We start from the raw sequence: 10,402 nt of genomic DNA on the forward strand, positions 1-10,402 counted from the left end.
CATCATCAGACGTCACTCTGCGGAAGTCGCCAGTGAGCATCGACTCTATAGCCACTGGACTGTGATGTAATGAGCGCCCCCAGCGGGCAGGGCGCTGTACTGTCTGAGCCTGTGTCTGGCTCTGTATGCTGTCAGTGTGGGCCAGGACTACAGGGCCACCCAGGGAGGGGGGTCAGGGTCTAACTGAACACTTTGAGCCCCCCTGACCCCCCTGGGCCTCCCTCACGTCGCTTTTTTGCTGTTCCTGGTTTGTAACATAGATCAAAGTGGATATATTTGGTAAAGGCTGTTAACAGTCCTATAGAATCATTGGTTGTTATACACTGTAAATGCTTGGATGATATTTTTGATTATAAAAGAATTGTTCAAAAGTGATTGAGTTTGATTTTACATGTGTGTGTGTGCACGTGCCGCCTGTGTGTGTGTGTGTGTGTGTGTGTGTGAGAGAAAGAGAGATGATGTCAAGTGTGGTCTTCAGTTATATAAACGTCTTTCACCTCGTAACACCTATCAATCACACACACACACACACACACACAAACAGGACAAATGGTTTAATTCAAAGTTTGTGCCCATTCTTGCTTGAAGGCCGTTTGTCCTGAAGCCTGTTCACACTGTCGCTGCACCCAAGGCCTCATGGTGTTTCAGCCTTCGTGCAAGGACATTTATATCAGAAAATCCAATTACGCTGGCTAAGAGCACAGCACAGCCGCATCGCACTCAAGCCACAAACACACCTAAGGGATCCTGTTAATGATTTTTAATTGGTCAGGCACTTGTTGCCATGGCGAGCCGTGCGGAAACAAAATATCTGTGCTCCCGTCCGTTCCTGCTTGCGACCCTCGCCTTGATCCATACATTAAGGCTGTTATACAACGGCGGGCTGGGGATGTGTGTGTGTGCGGGGCGGGGGGGCGGGGGGGGGTTGGTTTGCTTTCCTCTCTTCCTCAGCCTGATGGAGAGCTCGCCCGCTCACTCGCTCGCCAGCAGGACTGCAGGTTCCTCCCAAAAGCCCAGTCAAGCATTCTTAATGCGCCTCCACTGGGCTATTTGGCGACGTGCACTCTTTCCCCCGGTGTTCTGAGAAACAAAGGTTTATTATTACACATTATTTGCTCTCTTCGGCTTCCTCCATCTCCTACAGGCGGCGAGCGCATTGGAAAAAAATTAACGCCGGTACACTTGTCAGCACACCAGTCCTTGTAGCTGAATTAATAATAGCGAACGGACATGTTTTGCCTACAAGGCTTTCCCTGTGTATTCGCATATTCGTCTTGGCATCCATTATTAACAGGAGCAGGTTTGAAAGAGAAGATGGGTTTCATGGGGTGGTGAGTAAACTATCTGTCATGTATGTGGGAGTGGAGTTTATGCATATTAAAGCTCTAACCCACAACCCACTCAGTCTGTAGGCTCCGTCGAGCACCATGAGGCGAGAGCAAACGCTGGTGCGGTAAGTGCGCCACTTAAAATGTAGTCATCACGGTGCGCTGGTTCAAAGATCAGCTGCTGCTCTGGTGGAAGACATATTTCAGCGATAAGGAGCAAAGCCCACAACCAAAGCTTTAGAGTTAATACTATTTCAGTGAGAAATATTTGGAAACAACATAATCGTCCACATTGCAATTTTTGGCAAGGATGACTCCAACACCAGCTCTTAATACTCTCCATAAATCTGATCGTGCTGGATAAAGTACATCACAGTCACACTTCAGTACACTTGGACCCACGTTACAACTTTATTCTCCACACATTTTTACTTTTTTCTCTTCACAGTATTTGCTTATTCCAGAATTCTCTCTTATTTTTATCAGCAGTGGCCTTAATCCGCTTTTGTAGTTTCAACAAATGTATTGGCGTAAGTATGCGTTTTATTTCAGTGAATGTATTGCAGTAAAACCAATTAATTGGAAAACTAGAAACTCCACTTTAGTGCAAATTCTCCCAAAACACACTTTAAGTACTACAGCGAAGTATTTCCTCTGCCTGTGTGTATGTGGCCTTCAACTGCATCCACTTTGTTGTGGGCAATCAGAACCTAGAAGGAGCTACTTAAAGAGACGGTGACGGTTAGTTTTCACTCTGTGAGCCCAGTGGTGCTGTAAAGTGTGAAAAATGTATTTGTGCATACCTGTTTACACCCGTACTGACATCATGTAGCTGTGACGTGAGTATCTGACGGTTCATTTGATGTTTCCACTAATGGTCAGAGATGTGGTGGTGTTACTGGGTGAGTGCACATTGAGAGGAGATGACACAGAGACACAGAGATGTTTCCTCTGCACGGCTTCACTCTCTTTCCCACACCAGCACTTGATAGCCATAGAACAGCACTGATGACAAACCGTTCATCTCACACCAGCTTCATCTCTCGCTTGTTAGTTTCCCCTCTCTCTCTCTCTCTCTCTCTCTCGCTCTCTCTCTCTCTCTCTCTCTCTTGCTCTTCCCCCTGATGCAAACAAAACACTAATATTGCACGTCGATGTCGTTGTTTCTTGTTGTCTTTTTTTCTTTAGACGCTGCTTTCCGTCTGGCATTTCCTGAGCGCCCATGCTTTACTCGCTGATAAACTGAAGGCATTCATATTCTATCCATTTACAGCTGTGTGTGTGTATGTGTGTGTGCGTGTGTGTTTGTGATAGTGCATCAGGTTCTCAGCTATCAAACAAAGAGGTAAACACAGACTAATTAAATCCACTAGCAGTCCCTGGTGAGTGCCGCTCTCCATTCACTGTTGTCTTTTGGTTGCTGTGACACAGTGAGGATCCTCCTTATTAATTCAATTCAGGGTTGATGTGTGTGAAAGCTCTTAAAGGGTGAGAGTCCCACCTTGTACATTCACCAGGAGACACGCCTGTGGACGTTCTTTGGAAATCTGCGGCTGTTAATCTTGAGCAAATAGCAAGCTTGAATTTTAAATATGAAGGCATTAGTGTCGTTCAGGTGGGATGAGTTACAGATGGCGTGTGTATACATGCTGACATCATGTTCCATGTCAGTGTAATTGGGGTGTGAGGCGATAACGTGTCCTTCTGGGTGATGATATGATGCTCCAGATATCTTTAATACACCTTAATCCACGCCTCAGTCTGTTTACGACCTCTGCTGAGCAGGATAATGGGAGTGTGTGTGTGTGTGTGTGTGTAGTGGATTGTGCATGTGGTCCAGAATGATTGGATGAGACGAACACGGAAAGAGGATCAGATTCAGGCTCCTGTTCACAACAATGGTCACAGTCCAGCAGGTTTGCAGCCGGTGAGTAAAGACAAGCGTGTTTTTCCCGTCACCACGTTTACCAGATCTCAGCCTGATATCACCAACATACAGCTCAGCCCCTGGTGGTTTAAGGCGATGAGTCAATAGCTCCTCCTGTTGGGCCAGAGTAGAAACTACACCCCTGAGCCGTTCCCCCTCCAGAAGTCCGGGCGGTCACATCACAGGCCAGTTTCCCCCTCTCATGGGATTCAAACTCCATAAACCCTGCACACGCCGCAGTAATTCCTCCACACGTATAAACTAAAAAACGCCTTAAATTTCCCCCACTTGTCCCTGGGAGCCTGCACTGCAGAGATGCACTCGCCTGCAGGCACTTGGAATCACATCTTAGAAGCACACAAGAGTGGAAAAGATGGAATATTCACGCTAGAACGAAAGAGATTTCCATTTCTTTGAGGATTATTAGTTTGGCGGGTGGCAAATCATGTTTTATATGTTTTTGTTTCCTCTGTTTCAGTGTGTTCAGAGGATTACATGCACTTTTAGCTTGAATGAATGGCAAGTGTTGGAATAATCGCTCCACAGCTCGTTCTCTAGGGTGTCTGGGGTTTGGATATTAAGCTGCGTATTTCAGTATGACAAACTATGCGTCTCTCTCTCTCCCTTGCTCCCTCCTTCACGCTGTCTGTCTTTGTCTCCCTTCTTCCCTAATCATCGATCATCATACAAAGTGAGAAATAGTTTAAAGCACAGCAGGGGAGCTGCCCAGAAGGTGTTTTCACCCACCAAGCATCCAATGCCTCTAATGGAAAGAAGCAAAAAGCTATAAAAGTTTCTCTGTACTTTTTTTAACAAACTAATCCGTGATCCGTCGACGCCAAACGCTTTGCCGTGTAACGCCGGTCTCGTGTCCAGTGGCGGTGTTCCTGGCCTATTAGTTTGTTAAATAAGTGGGCCTGAAGCATGCTTTTGATCTGGAATAACAGCAGATTGCAGGGTTAGATAGCTCAGCGAAACTTCTAATGAGGGACGGCTACTCGGCGCGGCGCGTTATGAATCGAGTGACCTTTATCTCAGAGGAAACGCTTTGCACAGGCAGCAATTATCTGCACGGTGGAGCTTCTTTTTGAAAAGGTTTATTTTGAGCAATAACGAAGGGATTCCACCGGCAATCTGTTCTTTGACTCGCTCCCTAGTGTGCAAGGCCTCTCTCTCTCTCTCTCCCTCGCTCTCCCTCTCTCTCTCTCTCTCTCAGTGCTGATCTAAACTATTTGTTTACTGTGTTTTCTTTTGAGTGGCTGAACCGCGTCCAACCCAGAGAGCCTGCAGGGACGCATGGTCGGGTACAGAGAGACACCAAAGCAAAAACCGGTCCAGAGTAAAGTATTGGAGGTAATGAGAGAATGTAAATCTTCTTCTTTGTTGTCTTTGCATTGTTATGGTGCAGCAGAAATGTGAAGATGGAAGATAAGGTGCAGTTTGGTGGAGTCGTTGATGATGTGATGATGCAGAGAGAAGAGAGACGATCCTTTACTGAGCATTCATGGATTCTATCAGGGTGAAATGAGGCTTTCATGGGACTTTTAAAAAGTGGCATATTTAAGATTTAACAAGGTGGGTTTGGAAATAGATCTTCCTTCCATGTTCAGGTTTAATTGCATGTGACTCTCCGACAATGTCATTTTTCTGTCGTTTGTGTTTTAAGGGCCAAACACTTTTTGCATCTGGAACCTCCCACTGTTTTCCCATAATCACAGTCGTTATTGTTCTCCCCTCCTACACACAAACACAACACACAGCTGAATGCACTTGTTAGTCAAACCCCCACAATTGACTTGCAGGTACCGAGTCGGCTAAGTAGAATGGAAGCAGGCAGAGGACCACCGAATGGACTTCATGCTGCCCACAGCCTGTTAGGCTCACAACCAGACAGAACATCCACCACCCTGTTAGCTACCATGTCGCTTTACCACCTGCTTTCTGTGTCGTTCTGCAACTTGGTGACTCACGGTTGCCATACAGCAGAACCAGGCTGGTTACAGCTACGATGCAGGTCCTCTGCACTCAAAAGCCTTCAGACATCTGCAATCGGAAGCGAACTGCAGCTTGCCACGCAGTGAAATCAATCAAATTAGAATAATCAACAGCTACTGGTCAGCCTGTTCAGGGAACACAAACTAATCAATCAAACTAAAGCTGCATACAGGTGAGCACAGACTGGAACAGATTCAGCATTATATTCATTGATTTACAGTCATTGTGAGGGGAAACGATCAACTTGCAGGTCTTGCCGTAATGGTCCCAGTCCCAGGAGCTGCTCTGGTTGCTCTTGTGGATCATCTGGGGGTCTGGACACACTCTCGTATATCAACTTAAGGGGCGCCGACGAAACAACTCCCAGGGATCCAAGGGGGCTCAGTTTGTTCTGTGGCTAATGATTTAAAAGTTCAAAAGAAACGTCCTGAGGTGCAGGTTCACAAATCTGCTGTGTGTGGCTCACACACATCACAGTAAGATGGGGAAAATGGGTCTGGCCATCACTTTGACGTGTGTGTGTGATGCAGCAGAAGCCTTTCTCCAGGATGTAATGGGGGGGAGAGGGAGGGGGAGCCCTGTGATCATAATATTCTTTTTGTCTGGAAATGTCTCTTCCTCTGTACTCCTGGTCCGTATCAAAGGCATATTTGAGTCATTTCTGGAGGAACTTCACTGATTCATCTTTTTGATGAGCGGCCCACATTTTCCAAGGAGCCTATTACGCAACCCCGGGGAGGAAATCACCGCCTCCCAGACATCAAGAAAAAAAGAATTTTGCAAAAAGAGGACGCCGCATCTCCCTGTTGCACAGCAGGCGGTGCTGTTACATGCATGGATCATCTCAGGCAGGTCATTCTGCCTCTTTCTCCTCTTTACCTGCAACAAAACCCAGAAGAAACAGTTTAAATCTCTACAAAGCTCAATTTCATGCTGCCGTTATGTGAATTTCATACAACTGTATACAACTAAACAGATGTCTAATATGAGATTAAAAGTGCAGATTTCAGCACTAGGCACCTCCCCCGCCCCCACCACCACGCACACACACACACACACACACACACACACATTGGGAGGAAGTACAGTAAATGCTAAATTCCTAAATAATGTTCTATAAGCTGTGTATATTTCTTGATCTAAATTTCCAGATTGACTGACTGATTCAATCAAACGTGTCATTTCTCTTTTGTTGTTGCTTCAATGTTTAATCTTTATTTGATCCATTTTCATTCTTTAGTGGTTTTCCAGTCGTCACCAGTTCTGGTTGGTGTGACACGGAGCAGCGATGACACCAGATTGCTGAATCTCTTTGTTCCACAGCCGACTCCCTCTGCTTCACTCAGACTGGACAATTTTCACTCTGATGTTCCAGTCCCATACAAACTTATGTGATCTAGAATTTTCTTTTCTTCTTCTTTTTTTGTTGTAATCACAGCGTCACTCTTGTTCAGGCTGAGCAGTGTGTGTGTGTCTGCAGTTCCATGGAAGCAGATTGTTCAGTCTAGGTAGAACACACTGTGGTCACTAAGCAGCAGTCTATAATATTTCAGCAAAATGTTTATAATTTCTTCATGCTATGATCTTTTTAGTGCCTGGTGGAGCTTCATCTGCACCTTTGGAGATGAAAGAAGCCGGCACGTCTACCTGAGGAGGAGCAGGATCAGGTTTTGAATCTTGGTTTGCAGTTTCTTTTTTACTTAATTTACATACATTTGAAATTCTATTAACAAGAAGCGATGAGCTGAAATCCTGCTGTTCTCACACTTTAGAGTGAAACAATGTTTCCAGACGTGCTTGTGCGTAAATCAATATTCAGACTAATTGGCATTCAATAAAATGAAAATGATTTTATAGATATTTTCTGTAGTGGCTATTAAATCTTCTCTTTATCACCGTCACATATTTAACAGCCTCTGCTAACAGTTTGATTTAATGCATTTACTAATAATGATTAATTTATGGTTCTGAGAGGATTCTTCTACTTCTTCCTGATGTCAGTACCTTAGGTGAACTCTGGAGTATCAGTGTCAGCACGTCTTCTCTTCTCTTAATGTCCTCTTGTCTCTCTGCACAGCTCGGTCAAGATCAATGGACACGTTTGGACAAAATCAGCAGTGACAGCTCACCAGCTTTCACTTTCTTTGCATCACTGACCCCTTATTAAACCTGATTGATGGAAACTTCCAGAGGATTTTGTACTTCCTCCTCTGATGAGTCAGCATCTCCACTTGAAACCAAAACCCAGAGCTCCAGCTGCGCCAGGAGGAAAAGGAGACCCGGACTGTGGAGATCCAGGTCCTGAGGGAGGATAACGTGACCCCCTTCAGAGAGATTGTCCCAGTATGACTCTCCACTGGCTGCTCCATCAGGCTCTCGCTGCTCCAGACTCAGTCCCGAGTTGTATGTGATCAGTAGTTATGTGAGTATGTGTGTATTTGAGAGGTACACTGTTGCGTAATGGTTGGTGGTGACTCAGCTGGAATCCACCCGCCATTAAAGGACAAAGAAGATGATGGCCATGGTCCTGCAGTACTTTCTTCTACTAACCCTGTCACACTCTGCAACATCCTCCTACATTTCATTAGCGAGTTAGTAACAGGGATAGATAGGGACGTGAAATGCAAAACACCAGACATCCAGATCTAATATGTATGAAAATACTTTCAAGTTTAGTATTTTGTCCTCTTAGATGAGCTTTACAAACAGCATTTGTCACGCCGACGTCCTTTAAATGTTTCATGTTCGAACTGTACTTTCTGAGGTCAATTAACTGTGTTGCTTCCAATGTTTAAATGATTTCATCAAACAAACCATTGATGTCATCTAAACTAAAAGAATTACAGCAAAGATCTCACACTTTTAAAACAGTATAGGCCTCATGCTGGAACTTACTCATCTAATCAACCTCATGCTCTTAGACGAGCAATCATCAAGTATCCCTTTGAGCCAAAGTCTTTTCCATGAACTATTAAACTTAAACTTAGACTTAACTTGTCTTGTCTTTCTAGTTAAGGTTTGGTGTAGGTCGCCCAACAAATCATCAAACCTCGCAACGCAGTATGCAAACATTGTCAGTTGTTTGTGAGATCGTCCATCTCCTCTAATACTATTAATACTCTAATAATCCTTAGCCGCTGCCACATACGGTCTAAAACGTTGCATAAGCACTTAACACCGCTCCGTCGTCGATCCGGATAGCCTTTATTAATTGTAGTTCTTATGAGGCAGTCGATTTGCCTTGCAGTATTTGGTGGTCTTGCATTTGAGTGCAACTACAAACCAGATCTTGGGGGTTCATCTGCCGTGAATTGTTCCAAGTTGGACCATTTGTCTCGCTCTGTGTCTGTGTTCTGTTCATTTCACTGCTCAAACACTCTTTGTACTGCAATGCGTCGTCCCTAAACACGGGAGACGCTAATGTCCCTCGCAACTGGCTTGGACTTTGTAATTGAAGTCTGGTTGAATGCCTGACACAACCTTTGCACATTTCAAGCATCACTTATCAATGCCCCCATTTCACCTATCCTCCTTTTTAGTGGTGCCCCTCTGTGTTCCTTTATTGCAACACATCTTTGGCTCTTTACAGTGATGTCATGGGGTGATGACACTGGCGTTTTACGGCAGGATTCTTCTCAGCTTTCTAAAATATCTGGTTAATGTTCAGTTTTTGTCTGTCAGCCCCTCAGAATTAGTTTTGCGCCGATGTTCAGCAATCACACTGTCATGGAGCGGACAGAGACCAATTTGTGTCTGGCGGAGCCTCAACTGGCCTGAATTTGGCAAAAGTGTCCACTTAATAGCCGACTTCTCAGGCCTGGTGAGACACACCATTCCTTTGAATGAGAGGTGCAAAGATATCCTGTGAGAACTGCACAAAGGTAGAGAAACGGATCAGCGGGACGACGACATACAGTATCTACTTTGAAGAGGATTAGAGGATTTTGGACCTTTGGTAAATGTTCAGAAAAAAAAACAAAGATTCACTTTCCCACATAACGGCATGTTAAGAGCAGAACACTTCAACCCCAAACTGTAGGAGGAAATACAGGAAAAACAGGAATGTAAAAATTGCGGCACATTAGGCAGAAAGGGGCGTGGCCTACATGGTAACTGGAGGTGTACCCAAGGAATCCAGGTGTTGGGTTTCAAGGTTGTGACTCATGTCCGACCTGTCCACCAGATTTAACTGAAATCCATCCTTAATTGCTTGAAACATCCTGCTAGTTCAACCAAAAAGTTTGATTTTGTAATAATTATCAAATGACTGTCGAATGTCGAATCAGTTAATTGATTCCAGGAATAACAGCAGAAATCCTCAGACGCTCAGTAAGATGAGACCCTGTTGATGGTTTGCAGCAATATCTCATTTGTGCGTGTCTGTGCGTGTCTGTGTGCGTGCGTGTGTGTGTGTGTGTGTGTGTGTGTGTGTGTGTGTGTGTGTGTGTGTGTGTGTGTGTGTGTGTGTGTGTTTCCTGTCTGTCAGCAAAGCAGTGAAAGAGCCTGTGAGATTGCATCAATGTATGAAGCCCCAAACAGGCTATAAATACAGTTGAAGAGCCAAAGCCATGTCTGTAAACTCTTGAAATACTTTGTGCGCTCGCTGACACCACTGCAATTTTGCAACGTCTCTAAATATCCCTGAATTACTTCCAGCTTTCTCTTATCAAACTTACAATCGTGTGAATTCCAAATGCAGATGAATAGTTCAGATAAAGGCCTGAGCTAAATATCACTGCATGTGCACCTTAATAGAGCTCACTAGCTTGTCTTATCAGTAATATGTTATTGTATTAGAGTTAATAGAGCTGCTGTTTACAATATATTTACTCACAGCAAGATACTTCATCAGTCTGCTTCTCACACACACACACACACACACACTCACACACACACAAACACACATACAGCACATACAGAGTAAATACAAAATATCTTAAGGGGATTGATCCTTATCAACCCCCAGCAGGTGAATGCATGGGAAGTGTGTTTCCATCGTGCTGTGTTTGGTTTAGTGAACAGAAAGTCGTGATTACTGTACGACTACTCTGGAAGTGTGTAAATGTGCTGTGTTTGACATTATGTTTAATTAGATTGCTCACAGTGGATGATGCCGCACACGGAGATGAATTGTTATTTGCTCGAGCGGTGA

Source organism: Genypterus blacodes, unplaced genomic scaffold (assembly GCF_046128005.1).
Source record: "Genypterus blacodes isolate CSIRO-AG114 ecotype Tasmania unplaced genomic scaffold, CSIRO-AGI_Gbla_v1 ptg000044l_1, whole genome shotgun sequence".
NCBI classification, from domain to species: Eukaryota; Metazoa; Chordata; class Actinopteri; order Ophidiiformes; family Ophidiidae; genus Genypterus; species Genypterus blacodes.